This window comes from Hippopotamus amphibius, chromosome 4 (genome assembly GCF_030028045.1).
Source record: "Hippopotamus amphibius kiboko isolate mHipAmp2 chromosome 4, mHipAmp2.hap2, whole genome shotgun sequence".
NCBI lineage: Eukaryota > Metazoa > Chordata > Mammalia > Artiodactyla > Hippopotamidae > Hippopotamus > Hippopotamus amphibius.
Genome location: NC_080189.1, coordinates 20827572 through 20848612, shown reverse-complemented (window position 1 = coordinate 20848612; position 21041 = coordinate 20827572). Strand labels below are relative to the sequence as shown.

Genomic DNA, 21041 nt, shown 5'->3' with positions numbered 1-21041 from the left:
TTCTCCTATTAAATCAGCTTCTCAGCGCTTCAGTTTCCAAATGCTCCAAAAGAGGTGTGGATTGACATTTCTGCCAAAGGACAATTTTTTGCTCTGTAGTTTTTCCCAGAGTTAATGGAAAAAGTTCTACCACTAATCTTCTCAACTCACCTCCAGGGAATTACAGACTAGCAGCAAAAACTGCAAAGGTTGTGCCAAAATGTAATATTTTTAAATTGCACAAGTCAAAAAAGCTGAAATTTTTCACAAAATGGGCTTTCCTTTTCTTAAACAAACAAACAAACAAACAAACACAAAACACACACACACACAAAACCGCTCCCAAGAATCACAACAGACAGGATCGGGAGGCCAGATGTAGATTCACTATAATAAGCCCTCTGAAGTTAAGTGACCTGGGCCCAGCCAACTCCAAGCCCTCCAGATCTCCACAGGTATCGCCCCCCGTATAGGGCTAAGCGCCTATTATATGTCCAGCATTTCACCCACTAAGTTACCACACCTGGTAACAATCCCATAGCGTCTTATATATATACATTTTCCTCCATCAGCAAAAAGAAGTCCAAGAGGTTAAGTAGTCCAATGCCATATAATTAGAAGGACTGGTCACAATTCAAACCCCATCCATGTCTTAGCAACAGAAGTACCAATTCCTAAGGATTTATGTATAAATTTGTCTCACTGCAGCCTTCCAAAAAGAAAAAGAAAAGAAAAACTTGTCAAAAAAAAAATCTTTTGAAACAAACTGAGTGCCTGTCAGTAGGGGATGAGCTCAATAAATCATGGTAGAATAATACCATCAAATACTATGCAGGTATTGAAATGAATGAGTTAGATTTACACATGTTGACCATGGGAGATATACCCATGATAAATGTAAGTTAAAAAAAAATATGGTATAATCTCATTTTTTGTAAAAATAAAACAAAAATCTATGTTTATTAATGTTTCTATGGATAGAGATAAATGTGGAAGGATGACTACCACACTACAACTTCACACGTTCCACTTTAAAGGGGTTGACCAAGAAAGAAAAAGGAAAAAAATTACATTTGCCTTGTTTAAGATAAAAAGGGTGGGGCACCATATTGATAATTTTTTAAAATCCAATAGTGTTTATTAATTCATATGCTTTTCACAACACTAAGTGTCCAGGTAGGACATCAAAAGGCAAAAGTTGATCACAAAATGCAATGGGAAGGAGAAAGAAGTCTTAAAAGGTTCATTTAATAATACTAGGACCTTCAAGGGGACTAGCAATCTATAAGCTAATTTTATATATCTGCGTATAATCAGTTACAGACATAAACCAAGAATTGTGCATCCAGACAGACCATATCTAAATAAACCACACAGAATTTGCTTTTAACACATTCTTTGCAACAACATGCAGAATTTGATACCATGTGAATTCTTAGAACACCCTGGACAAAGAGATGGTGGCTAAGAGTATTTTTTTTTTTAAGTTCATTACTATACCATTTCAATTAAAAGATGATCCCATATCATGGACTGCAGGGACAGTGCTAAACTGTGGAACCAGTGTACCAGCTTTTGGTGTCCCTCTATCTCAAAGGCTCTTTTCTCTTCAAAATTGCCCTAAGATTTCCCACAAACCAAACTTTTCCTGAACTCTTTCCTCTCCACCTTTTCAATTAAAACTACTTTTTCCTATGTCCCATTCTCTCAAGGCCCTGAACTTTGTAAGAAGCAATTAATATTAATAAGCTGAAATGTGCTTATTTTTAATGCATATTAGCATGTTTATATAACAGCAATGAATACGATACAGCAAACTGTGATTATAACACACACACACACACACACGTATGCACCAAACGTCATATCTGCATACTTGATAGACTTCTTCTAGAAAAAACTACCAACTCAAAAGGCATATTCTAAGGGTGAGAATTACAGGTACCAGGGATAGGTAATTAAAAAAAAAAATTCCCAAGGAGGCAAAACTTTTGGTTGAATTCTCACAACCTATTAACTCTGCCTTTCAAAACACAGCATTTAGAGTCCTTCAAAGTCTGACTCTAATCTTCCTTTCTGGCCTCCTATTCTATCATATCTCCCCCACATTCAGTCTAACCATTTCTAGCATTTGATAAGTCATTCTCCCTCTTACCTTGCGAAAATCTCAAGGTGAGAAGAGCCGGCCTGCACTAGGCACCTCTTCCAGCGGCACAGACCCTCCTCCTCATCCCCACACCATTTTGTCTGTGCCTTTATATTAGCATTTACCACACTTGAGCCACTGCTGTGTGAATCTGTCTCCCCATGGGTACTGCAAGTGTCCTGAGGGCAGGGATCATGCCTTCCTCATCTCTGTATTTCCAAGTTTATAAAAACCACCTGGAATGTATGAGCTAACTATTCCTCTTGAATAAATGTTAGTTATAATTCGTGTATCAGGTTTCGACACCTCTACAGTAGAGCTAATAATTTCAACCCGTATCAGACCTCTGAGGGCAGGGATTTAAACTTTTATTTCTGTATTTCCATTGCGCACAGGGCACAGAGCATCAAAGACACCCTTGATGGATGGCCGTGTTGTTGATACTGATGATGAATTGCCACATTACCAAAATAAATATGTCACTGAGCTCTTCACTGGGGGAAGAAACCAAACAAGTGAAAACAGCATATCAGAATCCACTCACTGAAAAGAACTCCCAGGACAGGGAGTTGATGAAATTGGTTTCCTGGAAAAATCCAGTATCTCAAATTCAAAGACTTCAAAAATAACTCCAAACCAACACCCCGCTAACCACACCAAAACCACAAACGACAAAGTAGTGACAAAACATTTGATCCCTGCTTCTTGTCAACTAACCAGGATGTCTGAAAGATGCAGCCTATACCCAGCGATATTATTTTCTTTACATTGAGGTCTTTTGTATTGGAGAAACTCTATCATGAAAAGAAAAGAACTGGTTAATTGTGACTAGTACCAAATGAGCTGTAATGGAGGTGTTACGAATGTAAACCAGCGAAGCCTGATGCAGAGAACAGCAGCATCTGGGCGTGCAGCTTGCAAAGTAATGAGACTGTGATGATGCGCCGGTACCCGGCTTTGATCACTGCATCTTGTTCAAGAGCTCTGCTGGGGACACAGAGGTGAGAGGCACTGACCTCCCTCCCACCGCTCTGCAAGAGCACAAAAAACAGTAACAGATCAAGGACTGATCCCCTTCTCTCTTCCCCTCCTTGCCAACACACCCCTTTTTCAGAACTGATGGTTTCATGGTGGGGAGCCCAGCATAAAGCAGGCTGAGCAAGCTTCTACCATGTGAACTGTCATGTATGAACCTGTCGACAGTAACTGGCAATTCATTTTTCATCTTAAAGGCAGAAACAGGCGTATGCTACCTTCACACTCCCCATCCTAAACCACGCGGAATGTGCCTCGCTCACAGGCAGCTCTGTTGAGATCTACAGCAGTGGCAGGCTGGTGGACTTCAGAGTCTCCACAGATGGATCTGTCTTACAAATAAATAGGTATTTGTGTAACCTCAGAAGCACAAGAGAACAAAATGAAGAGCGAATGGCAGCACATTAAAAAAAATAAAAGCCCACCACACAACAGTAGCCCTTAGCCTTTCTTGTGTTAATACTGTAATTGGCAAATAGCTGGCTTCTTTGTGCTTGTAAGATCCCTACAAAGCGTGTTTAACATACTGAAAAAGGAGGTTCTAGTCCTTGGAAAGGAGTATAAAGCCAGATGTACCCCCGCACAGTATTTCTCGCCAGCCTCATCCAGAGACGGGAGCTGAGGTGACTTGTGTGAAGGGAGCCAAGAGTGAGAACTCCCCTTAATGAGCACATCTATCAGTTTTCAAGGGACACAGCTGATTACCAGCATTCAGACATATACGCTCACAAAAGGAACACGGCAATTTAACTGCTGGCCAGTGCATGCGAAAGCACATAAAACAGCTTAAGGCAGCCATGTGAGCAAGTTGGGGATGCTTGGCGACACTTTAACATGGGAACATGTGTGCTTTCATTTCAACACGTAGGGAAGGGCCAAGACGCAAGCTTTCACAAGTTTTCAAGCATTCTGCCAGGACTCAGTACATAGTATGAACAAACTGCTGCCTAAGATTATAATATTAAAAAGTACCAGTGTTACTATATAAATGTTTCATGTACAGATAATGCCTTTAAAACCCCTTTATCAAAATTTACTTTCAAAACTTAACCAGGCCTACCTGCAAGACTCTAGGCCAGGGGTCCCCAATTCCCGGGATCTAATGCCTGATGATCTGAGGTGGAGCTGATATAATAATAATAGAAACAAAGTGCACAATAAATGTAATGCACTTGAATAATCTCGAAACCATCCCCCCCAACCCCTGGTCCTTGGAAAAACTGTCTTCCATGAAAACAGTCCCTGGTGCCAAAAAAGCTGGGGACAGGTGCTCTAGGCTAACAAGGAGTGAGTATAATAGGTAAACGTAATTTAATAGGATGGGGGGAGACTTATGCTTGAGAAAATAAATAAAATAAAGCAAGGTTTACCCCGTATCTGTAGAGATCAAGCATACTGAACAAACAGCCCTGACTCTGAGATAAAGTATTCAAATTCTAATAGGAAAATATGATTACGGATAAGATTAGAAATTACAGGCTTAAGACTGTGATTAAATTGAAACTTATTTTACCTGGGACAAATTACAGTTGGAAGTTGGGTATTCCCAATAATATTTCGGACATTGTTTTCCTAAATAAAATTAGGAAATTGAGGGTATTTTAAGAATAATTAACATTTTAAAAATACACTGACCTTAGGTGTTCTCACTGTAGTAAAACTGTATATATATCTGGGTAACTATTACCCAGAAAACAAATATCCTCAATACCTCAGAAACTTCACGTGTCCATTTTCAATCAAGTCCCCCTCTATCAACTTCTTTCTGATTTCTATCAATATAGACTAATGTTTCCTATTTTTTGAACTTCACATAAATGGAATCACACAACGGGTACTGGTTTGTGTCTGGCTTCTTCTTGCTTAACATAATGCTTCTCAGATTCATCCATGGCGTTTCATGAATTAACAGCTAGTTTTTTTAAACTGCTAAACTCACTGAAAACCACATGGGTAGTTTCTACTCTTTGACTACTATGAATAAACCTGAGATGCGCATTTGCACAAATCTTTCTGTGGATGTATATTTTCTCTGCTCTTGGGTAAATACCTAGATCTGGAATTCCTGGGTCATACAGCAAATGTGCATTTAAATTTATAAGAAACTGCCTAACTTCCTCCAAAGTGACTTTGCTCTTTTATACCCCCCATCAGCAAAGCAGGAGAATTCTGGTTTCTTCACATCCTTTCAGACAATTAGTATTGTCAGTCTTTTTGATTTTCACCATTCCAGTAGTTTTAATTTGCAATTCCCTGATAACTAATGATGTCATTAGCACTTTTCATGTGCTAATTGGCCATTCTTATATCTTCCTTTGAAGTGTATGTTCAAGTCTTTTGCCCATCTTCAAAATTTTCTAAATGGTGTCTGAAGATGAGCAGAATTTCTAAATCATGGTAAGGTCCAAATTTATCAATTTTTGTATTGGGTTTGCTTCCTCCTTAAGAAAAATGAAAAGAGCCAGAAATAGGAATCCTTGATAGACTGACAACATGAGAGATGATTTGGAAATTATACATTCCAATGAACAATGGGAAGACACGTTCAAGTACGATTATCCTGAAAGTTCTGGTTTCAATTTTAGTACCATGACATAGTGGCAACCCTAAGTTAATTATCTGGTTGAGGGCAGGGAGGGCTGAGAGCATTTGAACAGGCTTCCCAAACCATGGAGTGATGAAACACAAGTAGATATCTTGTGTTGAGCCTATACAAATTCCCAGAGGCTATCCCAAGAGCTATCATTTTTATGCATAGATAAGTTCTTTGATATAATTTTTTAACCATACTTAAGACTCTAGATGGTTAAACTCCGCAAATCTTACACGAGAAAAGAATTAAAAATCTACATCCTACAAGTCTTCCTGGACATTTTAAGATGTGGCAGGTCAGACAGTAATTAACTCTAATTGGCCCCCCTACAAGCTTCTCTGCTTTCTACCTGTAGCTGAGTGGCACTCAAAAAGCAAAATAACTTTTTCCCATCTTTGAAAACATCAAAGGAAAATTTTAAAAAATTACTTCCAACTGGATCCTTTAAAAAGTAAATGAACTCTTGCTGGAATCAGCAAGAGGAAAAAACTTAGTAATCCCAGTGAGAAATATCTTTGGGGAACTATGAGCTGTGTATTTAATTACTGAAATAAGCAAGGATCAATAAATTCTAAAATACCATGCACCCTAGAATTTTAAAATGCTCTCACTTAAATATTATGATACAAAGAAAGAAACAAGCTATCATTTGGGCAGAATCTTCATTTATCTAACAGTGTGCAATTAATATTTAATATGACCATGTGGGGTAACACTAGATTCTTAATGGATTGTATTGATTAAGGAAGAAAGTTCAATGCTAATGTTCCTGTAGGGGAACACAGAACGAGTTGTTATCTCACACAGAACAAATTACGAATTCAGGAGCTTATGGCTACTAACCTAAGGGCTGCAACAAGACTGGTTTTGATAATTTACATAAAACACATAAACAGATTATATTAAAGGAAAGAAGATGCCCAGAGCAACCCAAACAAACTCCAGCTGCCACTGCTGAGACAGGGAAGAGAATTCCAGGGCATGGATTTAAGGTAGGATGTGGGGATCTGGCTTCAGTAGCTTGTGTCACCACTTGAGGTTCCTTCACATACTCTGTTGAAGTGATAAGGAAGTTACCACCATGACCGTCTTGACCTTGAGACCAACTGCACATGTTCATGCAATGGCTGCAGTCTGTGTTCTATTCTGTGAAATAGATGATACCATCTTATGGCTTATACCCCTGTCCTGCACTTTCAGTCCTATATTTCAATCAACTTTGCCATCCTGCCCTGCCCACTTCTGCAGATACCTCTGGATTGACTTGAATGCTGCGAGGCACAGTCAAGAGTCAACAGTCCGTGCTGTTTTACAAGGTGGCTGCACCAGTTTGCATTCCCGCCAGCAGAGTGCAGTCGGTGGGTGGGTGGGGGTGTGGGTGGGGGTGTGTGTGTGTGTGGCGGGGGCGTGGGCAGTGTTCACTTCTCTCTGCCCTCTCTCCAGAATTTGTTACTTGTGGACTTCTGATGACGGCCATTCTGGCCAGTGTGGGGTGGTGCCTCGTGGTTTTGATTTGCATTTCTCTGATGGTTGGCAGTGCTGAGCGTCTTTTCATGTGCCCGTTTGCTGTCTGGGTATCTTCTTTGGAGAGACGTCTGTTTGGGTCTTCTGCCCATTTTTTGGTCGGTATTGTTGTTGTTTTTGTTGTTGTTGGGCTATATGAGCTGTTGGTGTGTTTTGGAGATTGAGCCCATGTTGGCTGCATCATTTGTGAGTGTTTTCTCCCAGTCCCAGAGTTGTCTTTTCACTTTGTTTGTCGTTTCCTTTGCTGTGCAGGGGCTTGTGAGTTTGACAAGGTTCCATTTGTTTATTTTTGCTTTTGTTTCTATTTTCTTGGGAGACTGACCTAGGAAAGCATTGCTATGATTTATGTCATAGGCTGTTTTGCCTGTGTCCTCTTCTAGGAGTCTTATGGCGTCATGTCTTAACATAACATAAATAACAAACAACACTATACTTCTAAACAGGCAATTATAACCAAGTGTATGCAGAAATGATGCAGGTGGAAACCTAACTCACAAGTGGTGTTAATGTTTCTTGGCATTTACTCCTGTTAGCTTAGAGAATAAGTATGTAGACTAAGGATAGAGCTCCAACTTAAAGGAATAAGAAGAAACTAACTAACTGGACAGATCTGATTAGGAGGGCTCCAATCTTAAAGTGGAGAAAAGGCATTAATGGACTAAGGTTCCCTTAGAAATCTAACCAATTCTACATGCCCACTGTAAGAAATACTGTCAAATACTGGTGCATTCCAAAGCAGGTCTCACTTTCCTTGGAACTCACTTGTTGCTTTGGGGTGTGTGCAGGAAGAGAATGACACACACAGCTTCTTAGCTGGAGAGGTGGCAGGTTACTGGCCACATATCCCCTGATGAAGCACAGAAGGGTCTGCCACACCATCCACAACGTAATTAAAATGGCAGCTGGTGTCTTAGAACGAAATAAAACAACTACTTAGGTCCATTTTTCAGATGAGGATCACTGACAACCTTTTTTGTTTTCTTTTTCAACTTCTAAACCTTCCAAGCTTGAATGCCCTAAAGAGAGTGGTAGATAAAATTTATATTTTATGGATGGAAGAGACAAGTCAAAGATGGAATTAACAGCCTGCCTGTGGAACTGGGTGTTCTGAATAACTGAGACTATGTTTCAGCCAAATGGGTATTTGCTATGAACAAACTCTAGTGGGTACATGAAACACTCTAGTTTACATAGTTGAGTTGATGTTTAAAAAACAAAAACAATAAACAACCTTATACTGCTAACTGGGCAATTATAACCAAGCATATGCAGGAATACAGGTATATGTACTTTTTCTAGACTTTAGCTTCTTCAACTGCTAAGTCTCTTACTGAATACTCAAGACGTTGCTTGGCTCTAAGGACCGAAGGGAATAAAATGTCACCACTGCAGCTGCTATATTTCCTGCTCACAGCCCTTCAAATTAAAAAAAGGGGGGAAAAAGGCCCAATACAAATGCAGAATTTAATTAGTTAGTAAAAGCCCCAATCCTTGCCCGAAGCCCCGTTATTCCTGTAATATCACATTCTTTCCTTTGTGTAAACTTTTCATTATGGAGGAGACATCTTTATAATACAATAACTCTAGTTATATTGTAACTGCTGGTAACATAACACCTGCATTAGAAAAGCCAGTATGTTCAAGTAATGTTGTTTTAATACAATTTGTGTTCAGCAGAAACCAAGTCAACTTGGTCATTTAGAATTGATCAATGTGAATTAGTGTTTTACTGAGATAAACCATTTGATCATTTAGAAATTGATCAATGAGAATAAGAGATAAAACATTTATCATGTACATTTGGTATATCAGAGCCATTCACGCAGCACTAAAGTAGGTTATAAGCAGACATCGATAAGTGTTACAGACGATGTGCAGGGAATCTGTCAGCTACAGATACAAATACATGTCTGACAGTATATAATTTTAATCCTTTTCATAAGGCAAGTTACTCAATGAGGCAGCTGGAGTCACTGAAAAATTACAGGAGCTCAACTTTGGAAAAACTGGAAAGAAGCACAGCAATGCTGAACATTGCAAACTTTGGAAATAAGTTTTAATTAAAAGTTTTAGCAGAATGGTAAGTAACATAAATTTACTTGGTTAAACTTCTAGAAGAGTTTTAAGACTATTAATCAGAGTAAACTTTGTACCTGCAGTACAATTAGTTCTATTAATCTAACATTTCCAAATTGAAGTCACATTGACATTCAAGCACACTGGCTTATGCATCTAACAGAATTATAAATTTGCCAATCAAAACCTTAATTAATTATTTTACAGCCAATTAAGCAGGATCTTTAAACACTGTTGCTTAAAACTGTCCATAATCCACATGTATAATTACAGAGAACACGAGAAACACCTGCTGATACCACTGGCGTGTCATCCTCAGCTTCACTAACTCATTTGTGGTGTAGCTATTAAAATCACACACCCCAAAGAGAAATTAAACAGCATTGCCAGTCAAAGTGAAACCCAAGCACATTTTGAAGTGAGAGAATTTTACACTGAAGCAAACCTTTGATTATATAGTGATACTTACAAAAGCCACTTCACCTGTAAGAGTTTTGCACAGCATTCCGCAGATACTCTACAATCGCCTCAGCTCCTTCCACAGGGTAACTAATCTTTTAACACATTACAAGGATAACCCAGGCTTCTTCCATTGAGCCTAAATTTACGTCAGGTTTCAACAACTTCGTTCAAGGATACAAGTAAAAACTCCTTCTAAGGTCTGGCACACAAACCAGCATTACTAGTATCCACATCCAACTGCATGGAATCATACCCCTTTACGAGTGCTTCATCTTTCAAAGACACTGAAGCCAAGCTGAAAAGTTATACCTCTAATGAAATCAGACCAAAAATATTTTCAGTAGATCTATGTCACTTTCCATACATATTTATATATGGGAGGTACAACTGGCCACGTCTTTATCTAAAGAAAAACATGGGAATGAAAGATCAATCGTCTTGAAATGCTTTTGTTTGATATTACACTGTCTTCACAAGGTTTACATTGCCTTTACAATAATTGACATTTCTATGATATTTGCTTTACATCTGCATGATGTTTGTTTTTATATTTTAAAAACAATTTGAAAGAAAGATGGCGGCAAAGTAGAAGGATGTGGAATGCATCCCTCTTCACAGATGCACCAGGAATTCATCAAAAGATGCAGTAATTCCCACAGAGAACCAGCTGAAAACCAGCAGATGACCTCGGACACCAGAAAGGACTGCAAAGATCCTGAAATAACTGGGACAAGCAACCTCTGAAGTCTGGATTGCTACATCAGAAGTCAAGTAGGAGGCTCTGGGGAGGGAGCACTGAATCCAGGATGCTAGACTACTAGAGTCCTCAGACACAGACAAGACTAACTGCAGAGCACTCTCATGGAGCCCTGTATCAGAGTCTAAGACCCAGCTTCGTCCGACTGTCTGCAACTGCCAGTGCTGGACACCTCACATCAAACTACAAACAAGACAGGAACACAAACCCACCCATCAGCACACAGACTACCTAAAGCCATATTAACCTCACAGATACCCTAAAACACACCACCTGACACGGCCCTGCTCAGCAGAGAGAAAAGACACAGAGCCACACACTGGAAAGCAGACATCAGATCCTCCCATCAGGAAGCCTACTCAAGACACTGGACAAACCCCACCACAGGGGGCAGAGGGCAGAAACAAGAGGAATTACTACTAGGCAGCATAGGGAAAGGAGACAGCAAATCCTATAAATCAGACAAAATGAGAAAACAAAGAAACATCATGCAGGCAAAGGAGCAGGAAAAAAAAAACCACAAGACCAAATAAATGAAGAGGAAATAGGAAAAATGCCTGAAAAAGAATTCAGAGTAATGATAGTAAAAATGATCCCAATTCTCAAAAACAAAATACAGAAAATACAAGAAACAGTTAATAAGGACTCAGAAGAACTAAAGAGCAAACAAACAGTCAATATAAAAATACTCTAGATGCTATAAACAGCAGAATAACTGAGGCAGAGGAATGAATAAGTGACTTGGAAGATAGAATGGGGGAAATGACTGCCACAGAGCAGGAAAGAGAAAAAAGAATAAAGAGAATGGAAGACAGTCACAGAGACATTGCTGACAACATTAAGTGCACCAACATTTGAATCACAGGCATCCCAGAAGAAGAAGAAAAAAAGAAAGGGTCTGAGAAAATATTTCAAGAGGTTATAGAGGAAAACTTCCCCCATATGGGAAAGGAAATAATTAAGTCCAAGAAGCACAGAGAATCCCATACAGAATAAACCCAAGGAAAAATACACCAAGGCACATATTAATCAAACTAACAAAAATTAAACACAAAGAAAAAAATATTAAAAGCAGCAAGAGAAAAGCAACAAATACCATATAAGGGAAAACCCATAAGGATAACAGCTGATCTTTCTGCAGAAACTCTGCAGGCCACAAAGGAATGGCAGGATATATTGAAAGTCCTGAAAGAGAAAAACCTACAGCCAAGAATACTCTACCCAGCAACAATCTCATTCAGAGTCGAGAGAGAAATCAAAAGCTTTCCAGACAAGCAAACGTTAAGAGAATTCAGCACCACCAAACCAGCCTTACAACAAGTGCTAAAGGAACTTTTCTAAGCAGGAAACACAAGAGAAGGAAAACACCTACAAATACAAACCCAGAACTATTAAGGAAATGGTAATCAGAACACACATGTCAATAATCACCTTAAATGTAAATGGATTAAATGCTCCAACCAAAAGACACACACTGGCTGAATGGATACAAAAACAAGACCCTTCTATATGCTGCCTACAAGAAATCCACTTCAGACCAGGGACACATACAGACAAAGTAAGGGATGGAAAAAGATATTCCATGCAAATGGAAGTCAAAAGAAAGCTGGAGTAGCAATACTCATATCAGACACATTAGACTTTAAAGACTATTACAAGAGACAAGGAAGGACACTACATAATTATCAAGGGATCCATCCAAGAAGAACATATCACAATGGTAAATATCAATGCACCCAACACAGGAGCACCTCAATACATGAGGCAAATGCCAACAGCCATAAAAGGGGAAATTGACAGTAACACAATAATAGTAGGAGACTTTAAAATCCCACTAACATCATGGACAGATCTTCCAAACTGAAAATAAATAAGGACACACAAGCTTTAAATGACACATGAGACCATCTCAACTTAACTGATATTTACAGGACATTCCATCCAAAAATGACAGACTACACTTTCTTCTCAAGTGCACACGGAACATTCTCCAGGATAGATCACATCTTGGGTCATAAATCAAGCCTCGGTAAATTCAAGAAAACTGAAATCACATCAAGCATCTTCTCTGACCACAATGCCATGAGACTAGATATCAATTACAGGAAAAAAATGGTAAAAAATACAAACACATGGAGGCTAAACAACACGCTATTAAACAACCAAGAAATCACTAAAGAAATGAAAAAGGAAATCAAAAAATATCTAGAAACAAATGACAATGAAAACACAACAACCCAAAACCTATGGGACGCAACAAAAGCAGTTCTAAGAGGGAAGTTTACAGCAATATAGTCCTACCTTAAGAAACAAGAAAAATATCTAATAAACAACCTAACTTTACACCTGAAACAATTAGGGAAAGAAGAACAAAGAAATCCCAAAGTGAGCAGAAGGAAAGAAATCATAAAGATCAGAGCAGAGATAAATGGAAAAGAATGAAGGAAACAATAGCAAAGATCAATGAAACTAAAAGCTGGTTCTTTGAGAAGATAAACAAAATTGATAAACCATTAGCCAGACTCATCAGGACAAAAAGGGAGAAGATGCAAATCAACAGAATTAGAAATCAAAAAGGAGAAGTAACAACTGACATCGCAGAAATACAAAAGATCATGAGAGACTACTACAAGCAACTATATGCCAATAAATTGGATAACCTGGAAGAAATGGATAAATTCTTAGAAACGTACAATCTGTGATGACTGAACAAGGAAGAAATAGAACATATGAACAGACCAATCACAAGTATGGAAATTGAGACTGTGATTAAAAATCTCCCAACAAACAAAAGCCCAGGGCCAGATGGATTCATAGGCGAATTCCATCAAACATTCAGAGAAGAGCTAACACCTAACCTTCTCAAACTCTTCCAAAGATACCAGAAGGAGGAACACTCCCAAACTCATTTTACGAGGCCACCATCACCCTGATACCAAAACCAGGAAAAGATGTCACAAAAAAAGAAAATTACAGACCAATATCACTGATGAATAGAGATGCAAAAATCCTCAACAAAATACGAGCTAACAGAATCCAACAGCACATTACAAAGATCATACACCATAATCAAGTGGGGTCTATCCCTGGAATGCAAGGATTCTTCAATATATGCAAATCAATCAATGTGATACATCATATCAACAAACTGAAGGATAAAAATCATATGATAATCTCAACAGACACGGGAAAAGCTCTTGACAAAATTCAACATCCATTTATGATAACTCTCCAGAAAATGGGCACAGAAAGAAATTACCTCAACATAATAAAAGCCATATATGAGAAACCAAAAGCCAACATTGTTCTAAATGGTGAAAAACTGAAAGAATTCCCTCTAAGAACAGGAACAAGACAAGGGTGCCCACTCTCACCATTATTATTCAACATAGTTCTGGAAGTTTTAGCCACAGCAATCAGAGAAGAAAATGAAATAAAAGGAATCGAAATTGGAAAAGAAGTAAAATTGTCACTCTTTGCAGATGACATGATAGTATACATAGAAAATGCTAAAGACTCTACCAGAAAACTGCTAGCACTAATCGATGAATTTAGTAAAGTAGCAGGATACAAAATTAATGCGCAGAAATCTCCTGCATTCCTATACACTAACAACAAAAGAGCAGTAAGAGAAATTAAGGAAACTCTCCCATTTACCACTGCAACAAAAAGAATAAAATACCTAGGAATAAACCTGCCTAAGGAGGCACAAGACCTGTATGCAGAAAACTATAAGACACTGATGAAATCAAAGACGATAGAAACAGATGGAGGGACATACCATGTTCTTGGATTGGAAGAATCAATTTTGTGAAAATGACTGTCTTACCCAAAGCAATTTACAGATTCAATGCAATCCCTATCAAATTACCAATGGCATTTTTCATAGAACTAGAACAAGAAAACTTACGATTTGTATGGAAACGCAAAAGACCCTGAATAGCCAAAGCAATCTTGAGAAGGAAAGATGGAGTTGGTGGAATTAGGCTTCCTGACTTCAAACTATACTACAAGGCCACGGTGATCAAGATAGTATGGTACTGGTACAAAAACAGAAAGGAAGATCAATGGAACAGAATAGAGAACCCAGAGGTAAACCCAAGCACATATGGGCACCTTATCTTTGACAAAGGAGGCAAGAATATACAATGGAAAAAAGACAGCCTCTTCAATAAGTGGTGCTGGGAAAATTGGACAGCAACATGTAAAAGAATGAAATTAGAACACTTCCTAACACCATACACAAAAATAAACTCAAAATGGATTAAAGACCTACACGGAAGGCCAGATACGATAAAACTCCTAGAGGAAAACATCGGCAGAACACTCTATGACATACATCAAAGCAAGATCCTTTCTGACACACCTCCTAGAATAACAGAAATAAATTAAAAAATGAACAAATGGGACCTAAGGAAACGTAAAAGCTTTTGCACAGCGAAAGAAACCATAAACAAGACAAGAAGACAACCTTCAGAATGGGAGAAAATACTTGCCAATGAAGCAACGGACAAAGGATTTATCTCCAAAATATACAAGCAGCTCATGCAGCTTAATACCAAAAAAGTAAATAACCCAAACCACAAGTGCGTGGAAGACGTAAATAGACATTTCTCCAAAGAAGACATACAGATGGCCAACAAACACATGAAAAGATGCTCAACATCACTAATCATCAGAGAAATGCAAGTCAAAGCCACAGTGAGGTATCACCTCACACCGGTCAGAATGGCCGTCATCAAAAAATCTAGAAACAATCAATGTTGGAGAGGGTGTGGAGAAAAGGGAACTCTCCTGCACTTTTGGTGGGAATGTAAGTTGGTACAGCCACTATGGAAAACAGTTTGGAGGTTCCTTAAAAAATTAAAAATGGAACTACCATATGACCCAGTAATCCCACTCCTGGGCATATACCCAGAGAAAACCATAATCCAAAAAGAAACATGTAACATAATGTTCACTGCAGCACCATTTACAATAGCCAGGACATGGAAGCAACCTAAATGCCATCAACAGATAAATGGACAAAGAAGATGTGGCACATATACACAATGGAATATTAGCCATAAAAAGGAATGAAATGGAGCTATATGTAATGAGGTGGGTAGACCTAGAGTCTGTCTTACAGAGTGAAGTAAGCCAGAAAGAGACAAACATATACTGTATGCTAACTCATATATACGGAATTTGGAAGAAAAAAAAATGGACACAGGGTTGGGGGGGCAGGGGGTGAAGGGGAAGCTGGGATGATGTGAGAGAGTAGCATAGACATATATATACTACCAACTGTAAAATAGATAGCTAGTTGGAAGTTGCTGTATAACAAAGGGAGATCAACTCGATGATGGGTGATGCCTTAGAGGACCAGGACAGGGATGGTGGGAGGGAGTTGCGGGAGGGAGGGGATATGGGGATATATGTATAAATACAGTTGATTCACTGTGGTGTACCTCAAAAGCTGGTACAAGAGTATAAAGCAATTACATTTCAATAAAGCGCCTACCAAAAAAAAAAAATTTGTGTGTACTTAACACTAGGTAGCATTTCCTTCCTATAGGTGTGGTATAGCAACTCCAGTCCAGGGAAGGCAACTGGATTCTGATGATGACCAAAAAACAGACCCCTGAGCCACTCTGTGCAAACACCTCTTATTCTGTCTGTACATCCTGATAGCTATGACACATCCCTTACTGGACTGTCCTGTCAGGAGAGCTTTATATGCTGTCTCCTGGCTGGACTGTGAGTTCCCCAAGGGTAAGAACTCTCTCTAATGTTCTTTTGGGAAGTTTTAACATCATCTAGATTTTGTTTGCAACCAGATACAGAATTTCAACTATGGTGCATAGTTTCATAACGTCAGTTGGACATGATAATAATAATATAATGATAATAAATAATAAAAAATAAAATCTAAAATTTATTGAGCATTTACTTTGTGCTAGATCTGTGCTAAGCACTATCAATGTAACATTTAATATAATATTTTGCTTAATTCATTACCTATAAGTTAGAATATAAGGATTAATACTGAACATAATTTTCAGTAACTGAGCTATAACATGGTACTACCGCCAGATAACTAACACCATAACTTGCCCTATTTAACAGACAATAACTAATGACGATAAAGGTGATATGAAGTGCTTATAATTATAATGACTGTTTTAGTTGAGCTGGGAAAAGAAAAGGTATATCTTTTGAATAAAAGCTAGATGTGAAAAATACACGTATCACTGGATTTATCTAGTGATTTGGGTTTTCTAGCCAAAAGTTTAAAGTTATTTGGGGAAAAAGTTCTTGTAGGAAAATAAGCAGCACACATTCTTATTCTCAAATTACTTAACTTCCACTGGAAAAAAAAGATATATTTTTTTTTTGGGGGGGCACACAGGCTTAGTTGCTCCGGGGCATGTGGGATCTTCCTGGAGCAGGGATCGAACCTGTGTCCCCTGCATTGGCAGGCAGATTCTTAACCACTGCACCACCTAGGAAGCTCTAAAAAAAAAAAAAAAGATAATTTTTAATAATTATATTTATTAGGGATGCAATTATCTCATCACAGTAGAACTAACTTTGGATTTTTAAAAAGCTTTGGGTTATTAAAATTCTGTCTTCCTCTTGCTCTCCTCTGACAAGCTCTCAGTTCCACGCTGGTAAGACCCCACCGGTCTCCTTCATGGCTGTGTATTCACAATGCAGCAGAGGGCATGCTGCATAGAAACACTATGAATGAATGATGTGTTGACAAAATAGGGGAAAAAATTCCATTAAATCTAAAGTGTGTTACTGCTTCACTGCCAAACTATACAGTGAGGGACTGAAGTGGGAGTTAATATTTAAGCATCCCGAAGATAATTCCATTAGCTATCCTGCAGGATGCACCAATGTAACTCGTATTCATCACGTACAGCCTCAAATGCTCAGAGCATTCTTTATTCTTTCTCTTTACAGTGATTTTGTGTGACCCCCTCCCCTCCATCAGGTGTATAACAGTGTCCTGAAATTGCAATTTTAAAAGCTTCCAGATGCCATCCGGAGTGCCCAGGATGGGGTGAGCAGTTTCTGCCGCCTCTACCACCATCTCTGTTGGCTCAGAACTTGCCGTTGCCATCCCTGCCGCCACCTTTTCCTCCTCCTCCACTGCTGCCTCCTCCCTTTCCAGGCCCTCCGTCACCTCTCCACGACCCAGGCCCTCTGTCCCTGAAAGGAAGCTGTATTCGGTCTCCTTCGCTGGCCCAGGGCATGGCCGTGGCAGATGGCGGGGGTGGCGGCAGTGCGGGCCAGGCCTCGGCTAGGGGGCGACAGGCGCAACGGGGGCCAGCGGGAGCAGCGGCCCCATCAACCTGGCTTCACTGCCTCCCAGCGACCTGCAGCTCATCGCGCTCAATGTGGAGCAGCTCAAGAGCCAGGGCCTGTTTGACAGCTTCCGCCGGGACTGCCTGGCCGATGTGGACACCAAGCCAGCTTACCAAAACCTGAGGCAGAAAGTGGATAATTTTGTGTCAACACATCTGGACAAGCAGGAATGGAATCCTACAATGAACAAAAACCAATTGCAAAATGGTCTGAGGCAGAGTGTGGTTCAGTCAGGGACGTTGGAAGCTGGTGTGGACAGAATTACTTCCCAGGTGGTGGACCCCAAACTAAGCCACATCTTCAGGCCACAGACAGAACGAGCAATTCATGAGTTCCTGGAGGCCCAGAAAAACGAAGCTGAGCCAGCACCCCCTCCAGAGCCGGAAAGCCAGGACCCTGCCGCTCCATCCCAGGATGCTTCCTACGAATATGCCTGACATGTTTTGGAAGCTCCACTGAATCAATGGTGAAGAACTGAATTCAGTTACGAAAGAGGACAACTTCAGAATGAAGACAGGCCAACGTCCTCACTGACTTCAAGATTCAACATTGACTGTGGAGCGGTGTCCAGGTAAAACAGGGAGCAAGTGGGCCAGCAGGGAAGTTGACCATGTGGGCCCCCACATCATGCTGCCATCTGGCCAGCTTGTCCAGGGGGATGACACTCAGTAGGCACTTCAGATGTATTAAGAAACGCTACATCAACTTGGGGTTGTCCTGAAGTGAACCTCTGTACTTGAACTTAGAGGCTGTGTATGAATTTTAGGGTTTGTGCTTGGGGATAGGCGAACGCTACAGTGAAGGAGCATAACCAGTCCCAAAGATGCCGTTTCAAAGAATGACAGTACAGGTTAGCCAGGAGTAGGTATCTGACACTGCTTTTTCTCAGAGCTGCAAAGTAGAGTGCATCAGCTGTTAGCATCAAATAGCTGTAAGACTGTTGTGACCCTCTTGTCCATGACTCTTGTAGCTTCCGTTTTCTTTCCCGTGCAAGAGGTGTCGAAACATGGGACCCTAGAACGCATGAGGAAGTGCAGACTTAGGTGTAAGGAAAAACATTCGCAGGCGCTCTGTCCATGGCTGCTTCCTAGCCTGCAAGGGCTCATGAGTCTTGGGTGTGCTTATTTTATTCTCATGTTTGTGTTTTTTAGAAGGCAAATAATTAATAAGTGGCTTAAGTTTTGTGATTAAATGGTTTGATATTCTGATAAATAAATAAATGCTTCCCATCTCCTGTAACCAAGATGTACCCAAATGAATCCTCACATCAGATAAAACTAACTAAATCCTCCTCAAAGTCCTTCAGAATTTGTTGTCTAAGACAGACTGCTGAATTCAGCTCTGCCAGGCAATGGAAAGGATATAGCACACTGCCTTGCAAAAGACTGACGATGTCATGATTATCTGAGGTGCCCAAGTTTCTTAAGAGAAACAAAATTCCACTGAGGAATTTTGGAAGGTATACCTTCAAAGATGATAAACATCTCTTACATTCAAAGCACTATCACTTCCTTGGTGTGACGCTAATGAACTCAATGCAAATCAAAATATGACATTCTAGGAAGCCAGCCTAGCAGGTAGCAGCTGGAAAAAAAAAGACAATGAAAGCCACTTTCTGAAAAACTAACTCTTGAAATTCCTGGGTTTTTAATTGTACTGGAGTTAGCCAAACTGCAAAGTCTGAGGGCAGGGTCCCCCAAGACTGTCCTCACTTCTGGCATTATCTGCTAGTTTGGTGGTCTCCAAACCACCCTAAGCTTTGATAATTCAACAAATGGACTCACAGAACTCACTGCAGCTATTAAACTCTTGAGTTATGGCTTATTATGGGAAACGATACAGAGAATCAGCCAAAGGAAAGGAAACAAAGGACAAAATCTGGGAGGGTTGCACACGCAATGTTCCCACTGTCCTCAGGAAGCACTACCCTCCCGGTATCAGTGTGTAACAAATGCAGAGTAGTATCAACTAGAGGTGCTCGTCCAAACCTCAGTGCCCTGAGTTTCACTGGGGCCTCATCATCACACAGGCTTGCCTGACTGACTGCCCTGTGGCTGAATTCGGTCTTTGGCACCAGGCTGATAACCACATGGCACAAGCAGCCCATCATGAATAAGTAAGACATTTCTTTCACTTGGGAAATTCCAAGCGTTTAGAGGTTACTGCCAGGAGCTGGGTACAAGGGCCAGAGCTCACTTTGGGAACGGCCAGACTGTTTACTGCAGCAGATCAGAGCATGTGCAGAAAAGAACAATACCTTCTAACGATAAAAGAGAATGAGGCTCTGCTTCAAACTAAGCCTAACCTGCAGCCATGCTGCCCGGCAGAAGGTAAGCCAGCGCGACGTTTGCTCTTGTGCCCCGCACAGCCTCGTGTCCTGTGGTAGGCCAGCCCAGGCTGCATGACATGGCAGCTGGGCCTGGCTTCAGAATAGGCATCCTTTTCATCTACAATCAGGCTTACCTCTATGAAATTCAGCTTCCACCGCTTTTCCAATACACTAAGCTCATATTTCTGTTTCTCCTTTACCCCTCCTATCCAAGTATTATGGGCTGAACTGTGTCTCCCCGCAAATTCATATGCTGAAGTCCTGATGCCTATACTTCAGAAAGTGAAATTGGACAGAGGATATTTAAAAAGGTAAACAAGTTAAAATGAAATCATCCGGGTGGGCCCTAATCCAACCTAATTTATGAGAGAAGGAGATTAGGACACAGATGCAGAGAGGGAAGACGATGTAAAGACAGCCAGCTGCAAGCCAAGGAGAAAGGCCCCTGGAGAAACCAACCCTGCTTACACGTTGGATCCTGAACTTCCAGCCTCCAGAACCATGAGAAAATAAATTTCTGTTGTTTAAGCCACTCAGTCGGTGGCAGTCCTAGCAAACTAGTACACCAATTAATCACTAATTCATGTCTAACCTCTCACTGACTTCTGCATCCATCTCCTCCTTTCCTCTTTTGCTTAGTGATCTCTCATCTGGTATTTCTGGCTCCCCGCCCAGGCCATGCCTCCAATCAAACCTCATATCAACTGTCAGACTAATTTCTAAAGAAGCACAGAAATCGGCGTACTTAACTGGTCAAGCATCTTCCAATGACTTCTGGCTAAAT

General features: G+C 40.1%; 1 protein-coding gene and 1 pseudogene across 3 annotated transcripts in view; one reads left to right on the top strand and one right to left on the bottom strand.

Moving 5' to 3' along the window:
• CHCHD3 (coiled-coil-helix-coiled-coil-helix domain containing 3) overlaps positions 1-21041 on the bottom strand; it is a 286088-nt gene that overhangs the window by 38918 nt on the left and 226129 nt on the right. The gene's annotated exons all lie outside the window — the stretch shown is intronic.
• Positions 3065-18365, top strand: LOC130851091 (biorientation of chromosomes in cell division protein 1-like; annotated as a pseudogene).